The sequence below is a fragment of the Elephas maximus genome, chromosome 9 (genome assembly GCF_024166365.1).
Source record: "Elephas maximus indicus isolate mEleMax1 chromosome 9, mEleMax1 primary haplotype, whole genome shotgun sequence".
Lineage (NCBI taxonomy): Eukaryota > Metazoa > Chordata > Mammalia > Proboscidea > Elephantidae > Elephas > Elephas maximus.
The window spans coordinates 9886570-9908801 of record NC_064827.1 but is presented as its reverse complement, the minus strand read 5'-3'; the positions used below and the strand labels follow the sequence as shown (position 1 = coordinate 9908801).

The 22232-nt window shown below is 46.0% G+C and overlaps 1 protein-coding gene and 1 pseudogene across 3 annotated transcripts in view; both read left to right on the top strand.

Moving 5' to 3' along the window:
- KANK1 (KN motif and ankyrin repeat domains 1) overlaps positions 1-22232 on the top strand; it is a 249227-nt gene that overhangs the window by 977 nt on the left and 226018 nt on the right. Inside the window, exon 1 of one of the 3 annotated variants that reach the window (XM_049896146.1) lies at positions 514-573. The exons of the other annotated variants lie outside the window; for them this stretch is intronic. The gene's annotated coding sequence lies outside the window, so the exon portion shown is untranslated. Of the gene's footprint in view, positions 1-513; positions 574-22232 lie in introns of those variants that run through there. 3 annotated transcript variants of the gene reach the window in all.
- LOC126083146 (axin interactor, dorsalization-associated protein-like) overlaps positions 4739-22232 on the top strand; it is an 83910-nt pseudogene continuing 66416 nt past the window's right edge.

The following is a 22232-nucleotide window of genomic DNA, read 5'->3' as shown; positions in this document are numbered from 1 at the left end:
GATCTGTAACCCTGCAGTGCCTTGGCCACCGTCACCCCCCGCCCCCTCCGGTAATGTCGGAAATTAGGGCCTGCCTCCTCATTTTAATTCATAGCTTTATTCTTGGTTTTTAGACCTAGTCTGCGCTTAGTTGTCCATCAGCTTGTTGCTCCTTCATCGCGTTTTGCCTACTAAACTGATACCCACTGCCTTCGAGTTGATTCGGACTCATAGCGATCCTATAGGACAAAGTAGAACTGCCCCATAGAGTTTCCAAGGAGGGCCTGGCGTTCGAACTGCCGACCTTTTGGTTAGCAGCTGTAGCACTTGACTACTAGGCCACCAGGGTTTCCACTAAACTGATAAAAAAAAAAAAAAAAAAACTGATAAAAAAAAAAAAAGATAGGCACTCCTTTATTTTATTTATTTTAAAAACTGAGAGATAAAAATCCCATGTCGTAAATGTATCCTTTTAAAATGTGCTCCAGGAGCCCTGGTGGTGAAAACTTGGCTGCTAACTCTGCCATCTGAAAGGTCAGAGGTTGGAACCTGTCCTGCAGCTCCTCGGGGGGAAAGACCTGGGGATTTGCTCAGGTAAAGATTACCGCCCGGAAAGCCTTGTGAGGCAGTTCTCTGTCACACGAGGTCGCTGTGAGTTGAAATCGACTCGAGGGCACCCAGCACCCACAGTGTGTGCACGTCACTGGTTTTTAGTGTATTCACAGATTACGCAGCTGTCACCACTCTCCAATCCAGAGCAGGCTCATCACCCCCGAAAGAAACGTGGACCCAGGGGAAGTCACTCCCACCTCCCCATCCTCCAGCCCTGCAGGCCCTCATTTCAAAGTAGCTATTTGTGAAGTTTTCCAAAGACACCGATGGAGTGACAACAATGAGAGATTATTAATTTAGATCCTTTTCTATTAATAGATTTGGGGCAAGGTGCTGTGTGTAGCAGTGGAAGGACAGTTAAGCTCGGACTATGCTGCTGTGAAAGTAAACATCCAATGGCAGAGGAGAAGCGCCAGTGGGGAGTAGTTACCTCCTTCTAGAGATACAAGAGCCGTGATGGCGCAGTGGTTAAGCACTTGGCTGCTAACCGAAAGGTGGGCAGTTCAAACCCACCAGCCAGCTCCATGGGAGAAAGATGTGGCAGTCAACTTCTTAAAGATTCACAGCCTCGGAAGTCCCATGGGGCAGTTGTACTCTGTCTTATAGGGTCTCTATGAATCAGAATTGACTAGACCACAGTGGGTTTGGTTTGATTTGGTTTTCTAGAGATACACAGAGGGGCCCTGGTGGCACAGTGGTTAAGCACTTGGTTGCTAGCTGAAAGGTCAGTGGTTTGAACCGATTAGCCACTCTGAGGGAGAAAGATTTGGCAATATGATCCCATAAGGATTACAGCCACTGTGTTAGTCCATCTTGTGGAGGGTCTTCCTTTTTTTGGCTGACCTTCTACCAGTCTTGATGTCCTTCTCCCCAGGGACTGGTCCCTCCTGATAACATGTCCGAAGTAAGACAGTCTCGCCATCCTCCTTCTGAGGAGCACTCTAGCTGTACTTCTTCGAAGACAGATTTAGTCATCCTTTTGGCAGTTCGGAGCCCTGATGGCAGTGGTTAAGAGATTGGCTGCTAACGGAAAAGTCAGCAGTTCGATTCCACCACCCACTCCTTGGAAACTTTGTGGGGCAGTTCTGTTCTGTCCTACAGGGTCACTATGATTTCATGAGTATCAATATCTGCTCTCAAATACAGTAGTCACATGAGTTAATCTGCTCATGGGTGGGCAAGAGGAGACAGAGGAGCAGGGTGGGTAAGGGTCCTGTTGGAGGGAACCCAAGGAATGGGGGAGGGGAAGCTGCAGGAAGAGCAGATGAGGGGGGCTGTGCTCCCGGGAGCTAGGGCAGGAGCAGTACCTCGAGGGTGAGCTGCCTGGAAGCAGCACTGGGGGTTTCAGAGAAAAGTTGCACACACTTCACGGCCTTTTGTTGGAATGTTTGCATGTTTTCAGAGTCACATTTAGCGAGCTGACTTGAAGCAACCCGAATTATGCAACAGCCACTGTACTTCTCTTCCACCGCTAGCCAGATGGAGACATCAACTCGGTTTCAGATGTTCCTGGAGATTTTATGCCCATTCCGCTTGATTTGGGTGGATGTCCTGGCTTATGCGATTTTTTCAAAAGGAGTTTTTAATGGAAGTATAACATACATACAAACCTTAAGTGTACAAGTTGACATATTTTCACTAAGGGAACATCACATAACCAGCACCTCGATTAAGAAATGGAGTATTGCCAGCATCCCAGAAGACCCTTCATGCCCCCTCCCCAAGGGCACCACCATCCCAGCCACAGATCAGCTTTGCTTTTTCGTACTCTGTAGACATGGGATCATGCAGTATGTATTCTTTTGTATGTGGTTTCCCTCAAAATGTTTGTGAGCTTCGGCCATGTTGCATGTGGCTGTAGTTGAGACATTGTCATTGCTGTGCAATAGTCCACAATTTATCCATCCTAGGCCTGACGAGCATTGGAGTTGTTGTTAGGTACCGTCCAGTTGGTTCTGACTCATAGCGACCCTGTGTACAACAGTGAAATGCTGCCTGGTCCTAAGCCATCCTCGTAGTCGTTGTTAACGCTTGAGCCCATTGTCGTAGCCACTGTGTCAGTCCATCACGTTGAGTGTCTTCCTCTTTTTCGCTGACCCTCTATCAAACATGATGTCCTTCTCCAGGGACTGGTCCCTCCTGATAACGTGTACAAAGTATGTGGGACGTAGTCTCACCATCCTTACTTCTAAGGAAGATTCTGGCTATACTTCTTCCAGGGTAGACTTGTTCGTTCTTCTGGCAGTCCACGGTATATTCAATATTCTTTACCAAAACCACAATCAAAGGCATCGATTCTTCTTCAGTCTTCTGCGTTCATTGTCCTGCTTTCACATGCATATGAAGCGATTGAAAACATTTGACTGGTTTCCAGTGTGGGGCTATGAGCATTTTAGTACATGTCCTGATAAACGTGTACGCATAAGTATTGGGTACATACTTGCGAGTAGAATTGCTAAGCTCTAAACTTGTGCCGACTTGATGGCACCTAGCAACAGCACACAACTTGGGTTCAAGGAGCCCTGGAGGCACAGCAGTTAAGTGCTCAGCTGCTAACTGAAAGGTTGGTGGTTCCAGCCCACCCAGTGTCTCCATGGGAGAAGAGACCTGGTGATTAGCTTCTGTGAAGATTGCAGCCTAGAAAACCCTATGCGGCAGCTCTGCCGTGTCACATGGGATCGCCGTAAGTTGGAATCGACTCGATGGCACTCAACAGTGACAAAAGCATATGAGTTCTGAGTCAGAAGAGGTCTTTCTTGTTTAGGAGCCTTCTCCAAAACGTAAGGCATGAGCCGCACTTCAAGGAAGCTTTAGAAATTGGCTAGGCCACAGGTATCGCTGAAGAGAGGAAGCCGGCCGAGCCATGCCAAGGGGAGAGGTTAGCAGTGCCCAGGGAGAGGGAGCCTCAGTTGGCCACCCTGGACAATGGAAATGGTGACGGAGTGACCCCGTGTGACAGAGCAGGACTGCCACATAGGGTTTTCTAGGCTGTAATAAAGTAGAAGTACTTGGAGCTTTTTGGGGGAGAACTGTTTTGTACGTTCAGTCAGCATCACGGGCTTTGCTTGTGAGCACTTGCCAGAGAGGATCACAGCAGCGGGCCACTTCTTCACCTGGCTCCAGTTCTTAACTCTGCCCTCTTTCTTCTCTCATTCGGTAAGTCCATGTCAGTTAATCTTAATAAACCTTAATAATTGATGGCACTGGGGTGTTTTTTAATCTTAATAAGCAATAATTGTGTTTTTATTACATGCCAGGCCCTGGGTGGGGTAATTCAGAGATCTAGACCCTCGCTGAGGTCATAGCAAGCGGGGAGATAGAAAGATGACATTGTTAGCTGCTGTCGAGTTGGCCCTTGACTCATGGTGACCCCATGTGTTACAGAGTAGAACTGCCCCACAGGATTTTCTAGACTCATCTTTACGGAAGCAGATTGCCAGGCCTTTCTTCCTTGGTGCCACTGGGTGGGTTTGAACTGCCAACCTTTGGATTAGCAGCCAACCGCAAACTGCCTGCTCCTCTAATAGGAGGCAGAAGGACGGAAATTTCGTATGTGGATACAAATGGCTCATTCTGGAAATGTAGGGGCTGGATAAGTTAGTTCTCACAGGAGAGTTCTGGATGATCTTTAGGGGGTGGGGCTGTAAGAAGTGTGTGCCAGTGAGAATTGTCATGCAGGCCATTGTGGTTTGAGGAAATAGCTCTTGATGGGGAATGTGGCCGTGCAGGGCTTGGCCCCTAAGAGTGTGGCCACATGCTTGGAGTCACAGGTGAATGGCAATTTGAGATTGTACCCTTTGTCCAGTGGCTCGTGACTGCGGGAGTTGTGTCGCTCTGAAGGCACTGGCTAGTTTGAATCGAGGCCTTTGCTGCTTACTGCGTGACCTCTAGCACAGCTGCTGGACCTCGCTGTGCCCCCATTTCCCATCTGTAACCTGGGGTAATAAAACCACCTACCTCACAGGGTTATTGTAAGGAGTACATAACTTAACCCTCTAATAGTTACTAGTAGATAAACCTGGCACTCGCATTTTACACACTTTCTGGGCCATGGGACCGACATGTTCTGTGTGTGTGCCGTGCTTCATGGAACGTGGGACCGATATGTCCCGTGTGTGTGCCGTGCTTCATGGAACGTGGGACCGATATGTCCCGCGTGCGTGCCGTGCTTCATGGAATGCGGGACCGATATGTCCCGCGTGCGTGCCGTGCATCATGGGACGTGGGACCGATATGTCCCACGTGCGTGCCGTGCTTCATGGGACGTGGGACCGATATGTCCCGCGTGCGTGCCGTGCTTCATGGGACGTGGGACCGATATGTCCCGCGTGTGTGCCGTGTGTCATGGAACGTGGGACCGATATGTCCCGCATGTGTGCTGTGCATCATGGAACGTGGTACTGCCATGGCCTCCTCTAAATCAAACGGATAAGAGTTATGTGCAGCAAGGGCAGTGCTTATTTAGCATTTCATATGTATTTCTGGAAAGTTAAGAGTTTATGGCTCAAGTGTAACCAGGAAGTGTGTTGCAGCTCCTGGGCCACGGGACCCATATGTGCCATGTTTGTGGTATACTTTGTGGAACATGGTACCGCTATGACCTGCTTGCAGTTGGGCCCCCATTTTTTCAAATAACAAAAACCTACCAACAAACAATGATTCAGCATCCATCCCATTAGTGAAAAAACGTACCACCAAAAAATTCCAAAACAAAAGTATGTGTGCATATATATATATATTTATTTCAGCCATGAAAGGGTTAAAAGACTAAGCATTTGAAACAGTGCCAGTTACACAGCAAGTCCTAAATATGTCTGCTGTTTTTTTGTTATATTTTTTAATTTTCTGAGTAGTTGCACACAGAAATTCTTGAGCCAAGAAGCTCACTCCTCACCGGTGTCATTTTCTGTCTTATAGTCCAGTCCCATCCCTGTCTGAAGAGTTGGCTTTGGGAATGGTTCCTGTCCTGGGCTAACAGAAGGTCTGGGGGCCATGACCTCTGGGGTCCTTCTAGGCTCAGCGAGACCATTAAGTCTGGTCTTTTTATGAGACTTTGAGGTCTGCATCCCACTGCTCTCCTGCTCCCTCTGTTGTGTTCCCTGTCAAGGCAGTCATCAGTTGTAGCTGGGCACCATCTAGTTCTTCTTGTCTCAGGCTGATGGAGTCTCTGGTTTACGTGGCCCTGTCTCTTGGGCTCGTAATTACCTTGTGTCTTTGGTGTTCTTCATTCGTGGCTGGAGTCTTTTAATGAGAGCCTCACTCAAGACAGTTCCGTTGCTCCCACTTCTGTCCCTCTCTGTCACTGTGCCCCCTCTCCCCCTACACACACTCTTATAAACTTGAGTTTTGTACATCTCCATGGCCTTCTAAAGAATAGAATGCTTTATTTAAGATTGTAAAGGTAACCAAAAGAAGAGAACTGAAAACAGGACATTTCTAATAAAAACTAGGAAGCAGAGGGGAGAGGAGAGGGAAGGAGGGGAGTAATAAATTTACCTTTTAGCCAGATAGTTAATAACCCCAAACCAAGCTAGTTGACACTGAGTCACTTCTGACTTACGGCGACCCCACATGGACAGAGTAGAACTATGGTGCACATAGTTTTCAAGGCTGTGACCTTTCAGAAGCAGATCACCAGACCTGATCCTGATCTAAGATGCTTCTGGGTGAACTCCAACCTCTACCCTTTCGGTTAGCTGCCCGGCACATTAATGTTTGCACCACCCAGGCATAGCAGGTGGCTTAATCCGATCCTTTGTTTTTTTTCTCTTTGGCTTTTAAACTTAGATACCTGTTTGCCTTTTACTCCTTGCACTTTGTGTTTAAATTATGGATGCTGGAAGCAAACGATATTCTCACTAATGAAGAATCATCTAACAGGCACACTGCTGAGTTGGGTGTTTGTGCACAGATGTATACGTTATAAAACCCTGTCCGAAATAAGTATCTTCAAGCTTTTTTCATTGTAGCACCAGCCAGTTAATTGGGAGCAATTAATATATTTCAGATGGCGTCAGGAGCCCTGTAACTCTGTTCAAGCCTTTTTTTTTAAATTCATTTAGTTAATGGACTTGAGCAACAGGGCTTAGTTTAACTCTCAGAAGACAAACTAATCCCTTTTCCTAATTATCTGATCCCCTGAGAAGCACACAAGTACCCCTGTTCTTGCTGTTTGCATTTATTGCACATGGAGGAAAGCCTCTCCTGGTGTTGATTTTATATACACTGTGGCTTGATCAGAGGCCAGACTGTAAGTTAGTATATGATAGCTGCAGCACATTTTTGGCTAGAATTGTTTCCTCTTCTGACCTTGGGGAAAAATATGAAAACAAATAATTAGAGCAAAAGTAGAGGTCAAGGGGAATGCTTTCACTTTCTCTTCCTCCCTTCTCCCACCCTCTCCTCCTCCTCCCCTTCCTGCTTCTCCTCTTCCCTCTCCCTCTTCCTACTTCCCTTTCCCTCTCCATCCTTCCTTCCTTCCCTCCTCCTCCCTCTCCATGCCCCTCCTCCTCGCCTTTAGTAGTCATCTCAAGAGAGCGTCTCTTCCCTGTAAAAGTAACCACTTAAGAATGCCCCTTCCCCAGGAGAGCAGTGGAATGCAGACCTCAAATTCTCCTAAAAAGACCAGACTTAATGGTCTGACTGAGACTAGAAGGACCACGGAGGTCATTGTCCCCAGACCTTCTGTTAGCCCAAGACAGGAACCGTTCCCAAAGCCAACTCTTCAGACAGGGATTGGATTGGACAATGGGATAGAAAATGATACTGGTCAGGGGTGAGCTTCTTGAATCAAGTAGATACATGAGGCTATGAGGGCAGCTCCTGTCTGGAGGGGAGATGAGAAGGCAGAGGGAGTCAGAAGCTGGCCGGATGGACACAAAAATGGAGAGTGGAGGGAATGAGAGTACTGCCTCATTAGGGGGAGAGCAACTAGGAGCATGTAGCAAGGTGTATATAAATTTTTGTGTAAGAGACTGACTTGATTTGTAAACTTTCACTTAAAGCACAAGAAAAATTAAAAAAAAAAAAAAAAAAGTGCCCTTCCCGGGGTGTATGGTTGTCCCTGCTGTGAAATTCCTTGATGATTTTTCTGCCCAGTACTTCCCTGTCTCCTTCCCCAAAACGGAGCCACAGACCCAATCTGATCATCCTTGTATTACCTCTTCCAGTTAGCGCCCCACTGCCAAGGGCATCCTTCTAATGTTGGAGATGAAGTCTACCTTTCAACTTTATATACGTGGAATTCACAGAACAGGCAGTTACAATGAACACTTATTCAGTGCATCGATTCTGTATTCTCTTAGATGTTATTAGGGGTATCATTGACCAAAGGGTAGGTGCCATGTGGTCTTAAATACCTGAAAGATACTAAAAAATAAATAAACTTTGCTGTCGAGTTGATTTCGACCCATAGTCAACCCTGTAGGGTTTCCAAGGCTGTAAATCTCTACGGAAGCAGACTGCTCCATCTTTCTCCCATGGAGCCACTGGTGGTTTTGAACTGCTGTCCTTTTGGTTAGCAGTTGATCGCTTTAACTGCTGTGCCACCAGGGCTCCATGTAGGGTACTTAGACGATGACCTGTAGGACTGCGTGGCCCCGTAACGGTAAGATTAAATCCTGGATCACATCACCTATGGGATTTTAGGAGAATCCAGCCTTTGACCTTGAGAGCAGAATCAGATTTTTCTGCCTCCTGGGGCACTCTGCTCTTATCTCCTTCATGAGTTTTAACTCAGATAGGAGGAGCGTGTGCTGAGTCCTTATCTGGGCAGGAGGCTGGGAGAGTGCCCGAGTTTCCTGCAGCTGCCGGAACAAGATACCTCAAAGAGGCTTCTTTAAAGAACAGAAGTGTTTTGATGTATGGTCAGGGCATCCACTCTAGGGGAGGGCCCTTCCTTGTCAGCAGCCCCAGGCGTTCATGATCTTGTAGATGGCTGCTCACATGGTGTCCTTTCCCCGAGCGCGTCTGTGCTTTGCTGTATAAGGCACCACTCAGAAGGGATTAGATTTAGGACCCACCTTACTCCGTGCGGCGCCCTGGTGGCTCAGTGGTTAAGAGCTCGGCTGCTAATGAAAAAGGTCAACAGTTCGAATCCACCAGCCGCTCCTTGGAAACCTTATAGGACAGTTCTACTCTGTCCCTTAGGGTTGCTATGAGTCAGAATCAACTCAACAGCAATGGATTTGGTTTGGTTTAATCCTTGTGACGTCATTAACATAACAAACGAGGATCACATCCACGGGAAGGGGGTTAGGGCTTCAACCTATCTTGTTTGGAGGGGACACAGTTTAAGGCATAACAGAGAGAAATGGTTGAGGTTATTTGCGTCAGCACAGGGTTTCTCAGCAGTGGCAGGAGGCAGGGTTTCAGTAGCAACCTGCAGAACTGATTCAAGTAATTTTCTATGGATGCTGGTTTTTGCATATCGTTTTTGTTTTTTTAAAAAGTAGGAATTCAAGGTGAGTCCTCTAGGAATGCCACATGGACTTTCTTGTGATCTGACCTGTCTTATTGAGGGGGAAGGGGGAGTGTTTATGGCCACAGAGCAGGATCTGAGAATTGTGCGCTTGGAATTACGGGGATGTGGCTGGAAGGTCCAGTGCAGAGTCCCTGGCTGCAAGAATAGCAGAGACTTTTTATGGCATGGCCAGACCAGGGAAGCGGGAGCGGGTAGGGGAGAGCAGGTTGCGCTTCATTTAAAACAGAGAAAAAAGCAGTCACCATCGAAGGTGACTTCAACTCGTGATGACCCCGTGTGCGTCGGAGTAGAGCTGTGCTGCGTGGGGTTTTCGGTGGCTGTGATCTTTCAGAAGCAGATCGCCAGGCCCTTCTCCTGAGGCACCTCTGAGTGAATTCAAATTACCAACCTTTCAGTCAGTAGCCGAGCACTTAACCGTTTGTGCCAACCAGGGACTCCGTAGGCTTTCAAAAATACATTTTGACTGGATGTGTGTAATTTTACCAGGAGAGTACTAAGTCCACCCAATCTGACTCACCCATGATCAATACAGCAGCTCAGATGACCGCTGCTTCGTGATGTAGCCTGGAGGTGGAATTTGGAATTTCATGCTTTCCTCCACTGCAGTTTATGAACATTTTGGTTGTGGAGAGGCCTGTCCTGTTTCGTCCTGAGACCTCCTTCCAGGTGTGCTCTGAGCCTGGTTAGCATCCTCCCCTCTTCTCCCCTCTACCTTCTTTCTCCCGTGAGCACAAAGAGTGAGGCTCTATAAGTCCTCCAAGAATTCAGTGGACTCGGTTTCATTCCAAAAACTTGTTGCCATTGAGTCGATCTGACTCATAGCGACCCTATAGGACAGCGTAGAACTGCCCCGTAGAGTTTCCAAGGAATGCCTGGCGGACTTGAACTGCTGACTCTCTGGTTAGCAGCCATGGCACTTAACTACTACACCACCAGGGTTTCATTAGGACAGTTCTGATCAATTTTTGGGCTAGAGTACTATTTCTTTTTGTTTGTTGTTTTTAGGTTTATTCTGCCAACCCTGGGAAACAAACGGCTACTGTTGTTGGCTTATTTAAGTCAGTTTGAGTTAAGTTTCTCCTTTTTGCAACTAAACCAAAAAATAAAAGCCAACCTGTTGCTGTCCAGTCGATTCCGACTCAAAGCGACCCTAAAGGACAGAGTAGAACTGCCCCATAGGGTTTCCAAGGAATGGCTGGTGAATTCAAACTGCTGAGCTTTTGGTTAGCAGCCGAACTCTTAACCACTGTGCCACCAAAGCTCCAATCCTTATGGGAGCAGATTGCCAGGTCTTTCTTTCGCAGAGCTGCTGGGTGGGTTCAAACCACTGACCTTTCAGTTGGCAGGTGAGCATGTTATGCCACCAGGGCTCCTTACTGCTTAGATACTTGTGGAAAAAAGAAAAATCTAATTAGAAGGCCTTTGTTGTCCCGTTAGTGACACCTCATGTGCCAATATACCTGGAGGCACAATGGTTAAGTGCTTGGCTGCTAACTGAAAGGTCAGCGGTTTGAACCTACCAGCCGCTCTGCAGGAGAAAAGACCTGGAGATCTGCTTCTGTTAAGATTACAACCTAGGAACCTCTATGGGGATGGTTCTGCTCCATCACATAGGGTCACCCTGAGTTGGAACCGACCTGATGGCGCCAACAACATAGGGAACCCAAGTACCTCTCACTGAGAACTGGAGGTGATGTTCTGCGTGGGCTCAGTCCCGCCTGCTGTTGAGAGGGCCGGGCCAGCGGTTTGCCTCTTGAAGTCAAGAGTGAGTAATAAGACCTTGAGGCTGTTCAGCAGCCAAAGCGAGCCGTTAATGTAGCTTCAGTACAGCGGGAAAAGCAGTCAGTCTTTCCTGCTCTGTCAACTTTGCTCCTTGTTGTTGCTGTTAGTTGCCGTTGAGTCAGCTCCAGCTCACAACGACGCCTTGCACAACAGAACGAAACGCTGCCCAGTCTTGTGGCACTTCTGTGATCTCTGGCTTGCTTGAGTTCATTTTTGCTTTCCAACCTAGGGGGCGCATCTTCCAGCACTATATTCACCCATGGTTTTCACTGGCTAACTTTTGGAAGTACATTGCCAGACCTTTCTTCCTATAGTCTGTCTTAGTCTAGAAGCTCTGCTGAAACCTGTCCACCATGGGTGACCCTGTCGATATGTGAAATACTGGTGACATAGCCTCTAGCATCACGGCAACACGCAAGCCACCACAGTTGGCCAAGCTGACAGATGAGTGGTGGGTCACGTTTGCTAGCTTAGGCGAAGTGTTGAAATACTGCTCAAGAGGGTCAAAGTTTCTAGTTTATGACTCATTTTCTTGGGAACTTTCTCTTTAAAAGAGTGTTGTGAACCTCTGGCCTCACATCCAATTTGACCGAATATTTGCGCTTACCTCTTTACTAAGGAGTCCTGGTGGCATAACAGTTAAGTGCTCAGCTGCTAACTGAAAGGTTGATGGTTCAAGCCCACCAGGTGCTCCACTGGAGAAAGACCTGGCAATCTGCTTCCGTAAAGATTACAGCCTCAAACACCCTGAGAAGCTCAGTTCTTCTCTGTGACACATAGGGTCTCCATGAGTCAGAATCGATTAGTTGGCACCCAGCAACAACACCTGTTTACTATGCCTTTCTGACTTCAGTCCTGACCTAAGGCTGTGGGTCGCATGTACGTAGATGTCTGTATTTAAGCTTGGGTCTTAGGGGATTGGAGGCACTGATTTGGATCCCTAGGGTTGGAGTAGCTTCCTCTCTCTCCTTGACCCTCAATGACCCAGGGCACCTCTTCCTTTTCCATTTCTTCCCTTTATTTCTAGGCTGGTCTAGTTGAGGAGTGGAGCCTGATGTAATAGAGAGCAGTGATTAGGAGCTTGCGTTCTAGAGTCTCAGCTGTCCTACTTCCTGCCAGCTCTGTGTTTCCTTTGCCTCTCGGTGGTGCAAAGAAACACTGATATTGTTATGCCATGGCGTTCAAGTGCATCTTAGTGTGTGTGTGTGAGAGAGAGTAGGGAGCACAGAGAGACCATAAAGGAAGATCCGCGGAGGTCATATTTCCTGCGTAGCAAACTTACCAGGAAAAGAATCTCAGGAGTGTTCTCCTCTTTGCTGATGGCCAGAGGAGCAAGAAGGCTGTTTCCCCAGGCAGCGCAGAGGTGGGACGGGAGAGGAAGAGCCTGGAAGGAAGTGAAGGAGAGGAAGCGGGCTCAGGGACCTGGTTCCAGCAAGAAACTCTGTGAAGGGCCACCGCCCTTCTCCCATCTCCTACCCAGTTTGGACCAAGCGACATAACCGTCTCTGCCTGTGCAATAGTGAGAACAAAAGCTGTCACACAGGGTGCCGCGGGCATCAGTGAGGTGGCGGATGTGAAGCCCGACACAAGGGTTGTCGCCGTCTGAATCCCTCCAGGAGCCTGTTCCTCCTCCTGCCCCAGGCCAAGGACACTCACTAGTTCTTTAGGATGAAGGGATTCCTGGTAATCCCCAGCGAGGGTTTGAGGTTGGTGCCCTTGTCTCCAGGGAGAGAGAGGTTCTTGGGATCCAAGTTGTGCTCTGAACATCTCTTCTGGAAAATTCCTTATGGGAATGCTGGTAATGCTGGAAGACGCAGTGGGAATTGGAAGGGCTGCTGGCGAACCCATTTACCACTTGTCACATTGTTTCCAGGACACAGTGTATAAACACACTTGACAAACTGTGGACACGTTACTGATTATTAAGTTGGTAATTTATTCCTTGTATCTGAAGCTTTGGGAAAGTGAGGATAGTAACATTGTATCTATTGTCTGAGGTTTACAAAAAAAAAAAAAAAAACCCTTTTGCCTGTTCTCATGTTCATTAAAATTAAGAACTTTGATTCCCTAGTACAAACTAAGAGAGTAAAAAGACAAATCACAAAGTAGAAGAAATTTCTAAAACATATGTCCAACAAACAATGTTTAGTCCAGAATATATAAAGAACAACTACAAATCAACAAGAAAGGGCCAAAAACCCATTTTTAAAACTGAGAAAAAGGGCATTCAACATCATCAGTCATCAAAATCCAGATTAAAACTATTGTAAAATACCATTTGAATGCTTAAAATTAAAGAACAAACTAAACCAAATGTTAGCAGAAATGTAGAAAAGCTTGACCTCTCATATCCTGTTGGTAGAAGTGTAAATTGGTGTAACCACTTTGGAAGGCCGTTTGGTATTGTCTGCTGAAAGTTGAACAAACACATAGCCTTCGCTTCAGCCTTTCTACTCCTGTATATGTATACATGCAGACATACACACAACCAACAGGAATGAGCACATGTGTGAACCAGAAGCGTTTTCAAGAATGTTCATAGTGCCCCCAAACTAGAAAAAATCCAAATGTCCTTGGGTGGGTAAGTAAATTGTGGTATGTCACGCAGTGGAATACTACACAGCAATAAAAAAGAACCAGCTGCTACACAGACGAACACAAATGACTCTCAGAGATATCGTATTGAGTAAAATAAGCCAGACACAAGTACACACATGTATGAATTCACTGACATGAAAAGGGCAAGAACTAATCAAGAAGAGACAGAACAAATCAATGATGACAGAAGTCAGAATAGGACAGGGCTGGGGAAGGGGGTTTATTAATTGAGACATTGCACAAAGAAGCTTCTGGGTCTTGGTAATGTTCTTTTAGATCTAGGTGGTGATTACATAGATGTGTTCATTTGTAAGAATTTGTCAAGAGAGACATTTAAGATTTGCGTACAGTAACGTATGCAAATCTTACTGTCGTTAGGTGCTGTCAAGTTGGTTTTGACTCATAGTAACCCCATGTGACAGCAGAACTGTCCCACAGGGTTTCTTGGCTGTAATCTTTGCAGAAGCAAATCACCAGGTCTTTCTCCCACGGAGCCGCTGGGTGGGTTCAAACCACCAACCTTTCAGTTAGCACCACGCTCTTAACCTTTAGGCCACCAGGGCTCCTTGTACACAAATCTTATTCTTCAGTAAAAAAAATTTACCGAGATCAAGCACTTTTAAAATGAAGACTTACTAGTTGCAAAAAGGAACCCAGGTGGTGCAGTGGTTAAGAATTTGGCTGCTAACCAAAAGGCTGGCAGTTCAAATCCACCAGCCACTCCTTAGAAACCCTATGGGACAGTTCTACTCTGTCCTATGGGGTTACTATCAGTTGGAATGATGGCAACGGGTTTGTTTTGTTTTGGTTTTGGTTTAGTTGCAAAAAGGAGAAACTTGCTCAAACTGGCTTAAACAAACCAGCATCAACAATAAGGAATTTGTTGGGAGGAACCCAGGAGAACCCAAGAGCATGGTAGCCCAGCCAGCACCCTGAGAGCTGGGGAGTTAGGTGCAGAGGCTGTGATTTCTTTGGGCACCTTAGTGTCTTGTCTCTGGCTTCTGCCCCATTGTCTGCCTTCTCTCTGCAATCAGCCCTCTTTATCACGGTCTTCCATTTCAAGCTGACCCTTTTGTTATATACCTTATAGTTCAGTCAGAGTCCCTGGGTGCACAAATGGTTAAAGTGCTCTGCTGCTCACCAAAAGGTTGGAGGTTCGAGCCCAGCCAGCCCGAGGCACCCCGGAAGAAAAACCTAGTGATTTACTTCTGAACAATTACCTACTGAAAACCCAGTTAGCACAATTCCGCTCAGACACTTGAGAGGTCGCCATGAGTTGGAGTTGGCTCGAGAATGACTTTTTTTTTAATAGTTTAAACTCTCCCAGTCAGTCAATCTGAATATGAATCAGTCTCTCCTGTCTTTCTCTCACACACTCAATGATGACCAGACAGGCAAAGCTCATTTAAAAATAAAATAAAACAAAGAAGCCAAGGCTAAAGATGGGATTAAAACAAACGACTGTTGCTGTCGACTTGGTTCCAACTCCTAGCAGCCCTATAAGACAGAATAGAACTGCCCTGTAGGTTTCCCAAGGCTGTAGTTTTTACAGAAGCGGACTGCCATGTCTTTCTCCTGGGGCAGCTGATGGGTTCAAACTGCTGATCTTTTGGTTAGCAGCTTAGTGCTTAACTACTGCACTACCAGGGCTCCTAAAGATGGGTAGAGTGTTCTAAAAAGGGAGCTGTGGGTGGGATGAAAAAGCTTAACCTCTTACTATTTGTTCTGTTGCCAAACGTCTGCTTCTTCTCATCTTTTCCAGTCACTGGATGTGTCAAGGAAGAGTCCCCAGGCATTCTTTGTTCCCTGCCAACCAAATGCCACGCTCTTAAGTCTTCTTCGGAACGGGTATCCTAGCCTAGCGTCTTGAGCCTCCTTGCTTGCTGGGTGTCCCTGAGTGTTGGTCCTACAAGATGTACCACTAACCAGTCCTGCAGTGGGAGCCATTACGTTGTGTCATCTTGGAGTTCTGGGATAATTTCCCAAATGCATGAAGAATCACACCTTCTGGGTATCACTTTTTGTACCAAACTGTAGTCCCTGGGTGGCACAAATGGTTAACATACCCGGCTGCTGATAAAAATGGTTGGAGGTTCAAATCGACCCAGAGGTACCTTAGAAGAAAGGCCTGGCAATCTACTTCTGAGTATGGTAGGAAATAATGTTTCTAACTTGGTTTGAACATAGCAATGCAAATCACCTTCCCAATATCTTCCACGGGCTTGCTGACCTTAGCGGAGAGAACCGTGGGCCCAGATCCAGAACTTTCAAAGGCAGCATAGAGCAGCACCTTTCTTCCGGTCTTTAGGGGAAGCCGTGGACTGTCTGGAAACCTTGACGTGCCTTATGCTCACATCGGGTTTCTTAGCAGTGTCTCTGAGCTTCTCCAGGCACCTTCTTGCTGTACCTTTTTTCCCATTCTCCCAGTTAAAACCCACCCTCACCACCACCTCTGGATGGGACGACCTGTCAGCCTACTTCTGGTAAGTGTTCTGGGTTTCTCTGGACTTCCATTTTGTGAGACCTACCCCAGGAGTGCTGGTGGTGCAATGGTTAAGCTCCCGGCTGCTAACCCAAAGGTTGGCAGTTTGAGCCCACCCAGTGGCTTCACGGGCGGAATACCTGGCAATCTGCTTCAGTAAAGATTATAGCCAAGAAAACCATACGGGACGTTTCTACTCTGTCACGTGGGGTCGCTATGAGTTGAAAATCGACTCGACGGCACCTACCAACAACCACAAATTTACAAAATGTGGTTTTGAACTTTTTCTCTCAGAACTTAAGTTTTTAAATGAATTCTTGTATGTTTTCATCAGAGAAGCCGTCGGAGGCATCTTAACTTCAGGTGGTGGTGTTTTTCTTTGGATTCTAGAAAAAAAAGGTTTGAAAGATCTAGTAGTATTCATCAAGTTCTGCTTCACTTGATAGTTGAAAAGCTTTTAGTGCCATCTAAACTTATGTTGGGAAGATGTCTAGGCAAGGAATACTACTAAAAAGCTGAAAAGAACTTGACATTTTTTGAATGATTTCTACATATCATGAAATTCCAGACAGCTACATTTCCGTGTCTTGCCAGGAGACTGGGATGCTGGTTAAGTTTATAACCTTGAGTCTTGTTTTACCAGCCCCCCCATCAGATACAGATTAATTACATGCCTGTGGACGGGTGAGCGGTTGAACCTTGTCTTTGAACCTACCATTGTTCTCCTCAAGGTCTTCGAAAGGTTACCTGAACGTGTAACTCAGGTTTTCCTCTTTCTTCTCAAAGCACATATTTATAGAGTAAAAATTTTAATTAGAAAAAGGCAGAAAATCTTTTCAGTCTATTTGTTTTCCAGATGGTTATTAGCTTGGAAGTTTACTGGCAGCAAGTCCCACACGTCTGTCTGGCTTCTCTAGACTGCTCCAGGTGTCGACTGTGGGGCAGTGCTGGCTGAGTGGTAGATTCTCACCTGCCGTGGGGAGAGGAGACCCGGGTTTGATTCCTGGTCACGGCACCTCGTACGCAGCCACCACCCGTCTGTCAGTGGAGGCTTGCACGTTGCTATGATGCTGACCAGGTTTCAGTGGAACTTCCAGACTAAGGTGGACTAGAAAGAAAGGCCTGGTGACCTACTTCTGAAAATTGGCCAGCGAGAACCCTATGGATCACAACAATGCAATCCAAAACCGATCCTGGGGATGGCACACAAATGGGCAGCAGTTGGTCTGTTGTGCGTGGAGTTGCTGTAAGTAGGGGCTGACTGAAGAGCAGTAACAACAACCGCCACCAAAAAATGATACCAGACCAGATGTCGTTGAGTCAATTGAGTGACAGAGTAGAACTGTGCTCCACAGGGTTCAATGGCTGACTTTTCTTTAGATTGCCAGGCCTTTCTTCCGAGGCACCTCTGCATCAAACGAGTTAACCGTTTGGACCACCCACAGACTCCACAACACCAACAATAGATGTTAATTACCCCATTAATCGTTAATGCAGTTTTAAAAGTGCAATAATCATTTTATCACTCAGTTTAGACTGGGTTACACTCAGTGGCTCGGAACATGACCCCACATGACCACACCTCTGTGGCTCCACTCCCACGGTCTTCTTTGTATTTAATGAACCACCACAGTCAGGGACATGGTCCATGGCAGAGAGCAAGAAAGGAAATGACCAGTCCAGCCACAGTAATTAGTGCTTCTGCTTCCAAACACATTCAGCTGGCTGAAGCCGACTCACAATGGGGTCGGGAGGTATGATTAACTCTTCCATCGGGAGACGATGTAAGTCACATGACAGTGGGGGGTATAATCCGCTTATGGGCAGGGCAGCAAATACAGGTTTCCCCCGATATCTGAAGGCAGAGGGTTCCTATGAAACTTTGTAAGCCAAAATGGCGTAAAGCGAAGAAGCAATTACTGTTAATTTGTATGGGAAAATTTTTTGACCATTCCCAGACCCCAGAAATAACTTACCAAATCATAGCAAATAACACATAAACCCTAGAATAACACTACCATATAGTAAAAGCAGGAATGATGTGATAAATACACAGCTTATATAAGGTAGAAACAATGTACTACAGTATAGTTCCCGGGGAAGGAGCTTGGTGACGTCAGTCTTGCTGTCAGGTCTTTAATGGACAGCTGCAAAACAAACGCTGAGCATGAGTTACGCCTTTTTTCGTAAAAGCGAAAATCCTCTTCATATTTCTTTCTGTTAGCAAAAACAGGTGCTAATGTAGGCCTTTCATAAAAGTGAAGTGATGTAAAGCGAACTTTCCGAAAAGTGTGGGGATACCTAGAGTTGGAAACAGTAATACCATCTGGCACAATGGAATACTGTATTTTTTTAATTCAAGCAGGTTTAAGGGCTTGTATGCTGATTCAGACACAGTTTTTAAAATTAAGCCTGTATTTGGGAGGTTTATTTTCGAAAAGGTTAGGCTTTAGAAACCTGTGTGGATATGGAAAACGAGTCTTGGTTTTGGGACAGAGCTGGTTAATCTTTTATGTGCTGAGAGCTGTACCAGGATTTGGTAACTTTCCACTCGTTCTTTTTCAAGGGTCTAGATCTGTATTTTAACCAAGAAATTGCCCTTCTCTCTTGATTTTTTTATGCCTTTATTCTCCATGGTTGTTGCCGTCTTATTGGCTGGTTGGTTATTTTCTAATTGCTTGGCCAACCCTTTGGTTAGCAGCCAAGTGCTTAATAGTTGAGCCACCCGGGCTTCTTGTTGCCTATTACGGCTTAGTAAGTCTGCCCTGGTATTTTTCTTTCGAAAGTAAAATTGCTGAGCTGTTGCTAATATCCTTAAGAGGAAATTTCTGTCCTATTGTTTGTCATTGGTGTTAATTGCCGTCAAGTGGGCTCTAACTCATGGCGACCCCATGTACAATGGAATGAAGCTCCGTCAGCTCCTGCCCCATCTTCCCGACCGTTGGTATGTGTGAGTCCATTGTCTGCTATGAATTCTGAGCGCCTTCCCACCTAGGAGGCTCATCTTCCAGCACTATAGCAGACAGTGGTCTGTTGGAATCCATGTTGTTTCATTGGCTGATTTTCAGAAGCAGATTGCAGATATTTCTTCCTAACCTGTCTTAGTCTGGAAGCTCCACTGAAACCTGTCCACCATGGGTGACCCTACTTGTATTTGAAATACCCGTGGTTTAGCTTCCAGCATCACAGCAACGCATGAGCCCCCACAGTGAGACAAGTTGATGAGTGGTGGTAGCTCATGCTCCGATCTAGTCATTCCTACCCTGGGGAATCTAGTCATCCCTACCCTGGGGAATCTAGTCATCCCTACCCTGGGGAATCTAGTCATCCCTACCCTGGGGAATCTAGTCATCCCTACCCTGGGGAATCTAGTCATCCCTACCCTGGGGAATCTAGTCATTCCTATCCTGGGGAATGTTGGTATCAGCCTCAGACCCTGTTTGTAGGACTCAAGGATGATCAGGGAGAGGGGAAGGCCAGGAATTGTACACACTCCCCACACAGGGGCTCCATGCCCCTTACTCCCTTTCTGACCAGGAGGCCAAGACTTTGTTCAGAACTGTAATCTGTCTTCTGGCACTTCTGACCTTCCTACTGGCTCTACCTTTTCTCCTTTTTTCCGCAGCACAGATCAGCCTCTAACATATTCTATAACTTACCGATTATGTTTATTGTCCATTCACCCCCAGTAGAATATGAGCTTCCCAGGGCAGGGATCTTTATCTGGATGGTTGGTTGGTATATCCTAAGCTCCTAGAATAGAGCCTGGAAATATAGAAGGCACTTACTAGATACTTGTTGAATGGAGCCCAGGTGGTACAGTGGTTAAAAACTGTGGTGAGCTACAGCTGCTAACCAAAAGGTTGGCAGTTTGAATCCACCAGCTGCTACTTAGAAACCCCGTGGGGCAGTTCTCTGTCCTGTAATGTCACTATGAATCAGAATCGACTCACCGGCAATGAGTTTGGTTTTTGGTTTGTTGTTGAATGAGCTGCTGATGAGGTCTACCATGCTTTTCACTATCTGTCTTAGGAGGAAGTCTGTGTTTCAGTTCACTGTCAGGAGGCCATTTATTTCCTTCCTGAATAGGGAGTTCTCTCCCCCTTACCCCTCTGTAGTGAAAATCGTATGACTCATCGTATTTCCCTGTTTTGGCCACCAGGATGCCAGGAACTAAATTTTATACTCAATTGTGCTAGTGGTTCTCAGCATTAATATATTGGTAAAACAATACAGCCCCTTCCCCCCTTTCCTCTCTCCAGCCTTCAAGCTTCACTGCCGTTCTGTAGCTCTTTTCATTTATTTATTTAGTTTTTCCTTTTTTTTTTTTATTGTGGTTTAGGTGAAAGTTTCAGCTCAAGTTAATTTCTCATTCAAAAATTTATACACATTTTGTCCTGCGACATTAGTTGCAATGCCCACAATGTGACAGCACACTCCCCCTTTCCACCCCCGGTTTCCTGGGTCAGTTCGACCAGTTCCTGTCCCTTCCTGCCCTCTCATCCTGCTTTTGGGCAGGAGCTGCCCATTTGGTCTGGTGTATCTGATTGAACTAAGAAACACCTTCTCACGTGTATTATTTTTTTTTTTATAGCCCTGTCTAATCTTTGTCTGAAGAGTGGGCTTCAGAAATGGTTTCAGTGCTGGGTTAACAGCATCTGGGGGCCATAGTTTTCAGGGGTTCCTCTAGTCTCTGTCAAACCATTAAATCTGGTCTTTTTACATGAATTTGAATTCTGTTCTACATTTTTCTTCTGCTCCGTCCAGGACTGTCTGTTGTCTTCCCTGTCAGGGTGGTCACTGATGGTAGTCGGGCACCACCAAGTTTTTCTGGTCTCAGGTTGATAGAGTCTCTGGTTCATGTGGTCCTTTGGGCTAGTATTTTCCTTGTGTCTTTGGTTTTCTTCATTTTCCTTTGCTCTGAGTGGGATGGGAACAATAGATGTATCTTAGATGACCATTCGCAAGCTTTTAAGACCCCAGATGCTACTCACCAAAGTGGGATGTAGAACATTTTCTTTATAAGCTGTGTTGTGCCAGTTGACCTAGATGTCTAGGTCAAACTATGGCCACCAGGCCCCAGCCCCAGCTACGCTGTCCCTGAAAGTGTTTAGATGTGTCTAAGAAACAATGCAGGAGATTGAATTATAGAATTTTGCAAGAACAACGACTTCTTCATTGCAAATACCTTCTTTCACCAACATAAACAGCGACTATACACATGGACCTTGCCAGATGGAACACACAGAAATCAAACTGACTACATCTGTGGAAAAAGACGGTGGAAAAGCTCAATATCATCAGTCAGAACAAGGCCAGGGGCTGACCGTGGAACAGACCATCAATTGCTCATGTGCAAGTTAAAGCTGAAACTGAAGAAAATCAGAGCAAGTCCATGAGAGCCAAAATATAACCTTGAGTATATCCCACCTGAATTTAGAGACCATCTGAAGAACAGATTTAACGCACCGAACACTAGAGACCAAAGACCAGATGAGTTGTGGAATGACATCAAGGACATCATCCATGAAGAAAGCAAGAGGTCACTGAAAAGACAGGAAAGAAAGAAAAGACCAAGATGGATGTCAGAGGAGACTCTGAAGCTTTATCTTGAGCATCGAGCAGCTAAAGCAAAAGGAAGAATTGATGAAGTAAAAGAACTGAACAGAAGATTTCAAAGGGCCTCTTGAGAAGACAAAGTAAAGTATTATAATGACATGTGCAAAGGGCTGGAGATGAAAAACCAAAAGGGAAGAACATGCTCAGCATTTCTAAAGCTGAAAGAACTGAAGAAAAAATTCAAGCCTCGAGTTGCAATAGTGAAGGATTCCATGGGGAAAATGTTAAATGACGCAGGAAGCATCAAAAGAAGATGTAAAGAATACACAGAGCCATTATACCAAAAAGAATTAGTCGATATTCAACCATTTCAAGAGGTGGCATATGACCAGGAATCAATGGTAGTGAAGGAAGAAGTCCAAGCTGCTCTAAAGGCATTAGTGAAAGACAAGGCTTCGGGAACTGATGGAATATCAATTGAGATGTTTCAACAAACAGATGCAGCGCTGGAGGTGCTCACTCATCTATGCCAAGAAATATGGAAGACAGCTTGCTGACCAACTGACTGGAAGAGATCCATATTTATGCCTATTCCCCAGAAAGGTGATCCAACCGAAGGTGGAAATTGTAGAACAATATCGTTAATATCACATGCAAGCAAAATTTTGCTGAAGAGCATTCAAAAACGGCTGCAGCAGTGTATCGACAGGGAACTGCCAGAAATTCAGGCTGGTTTCA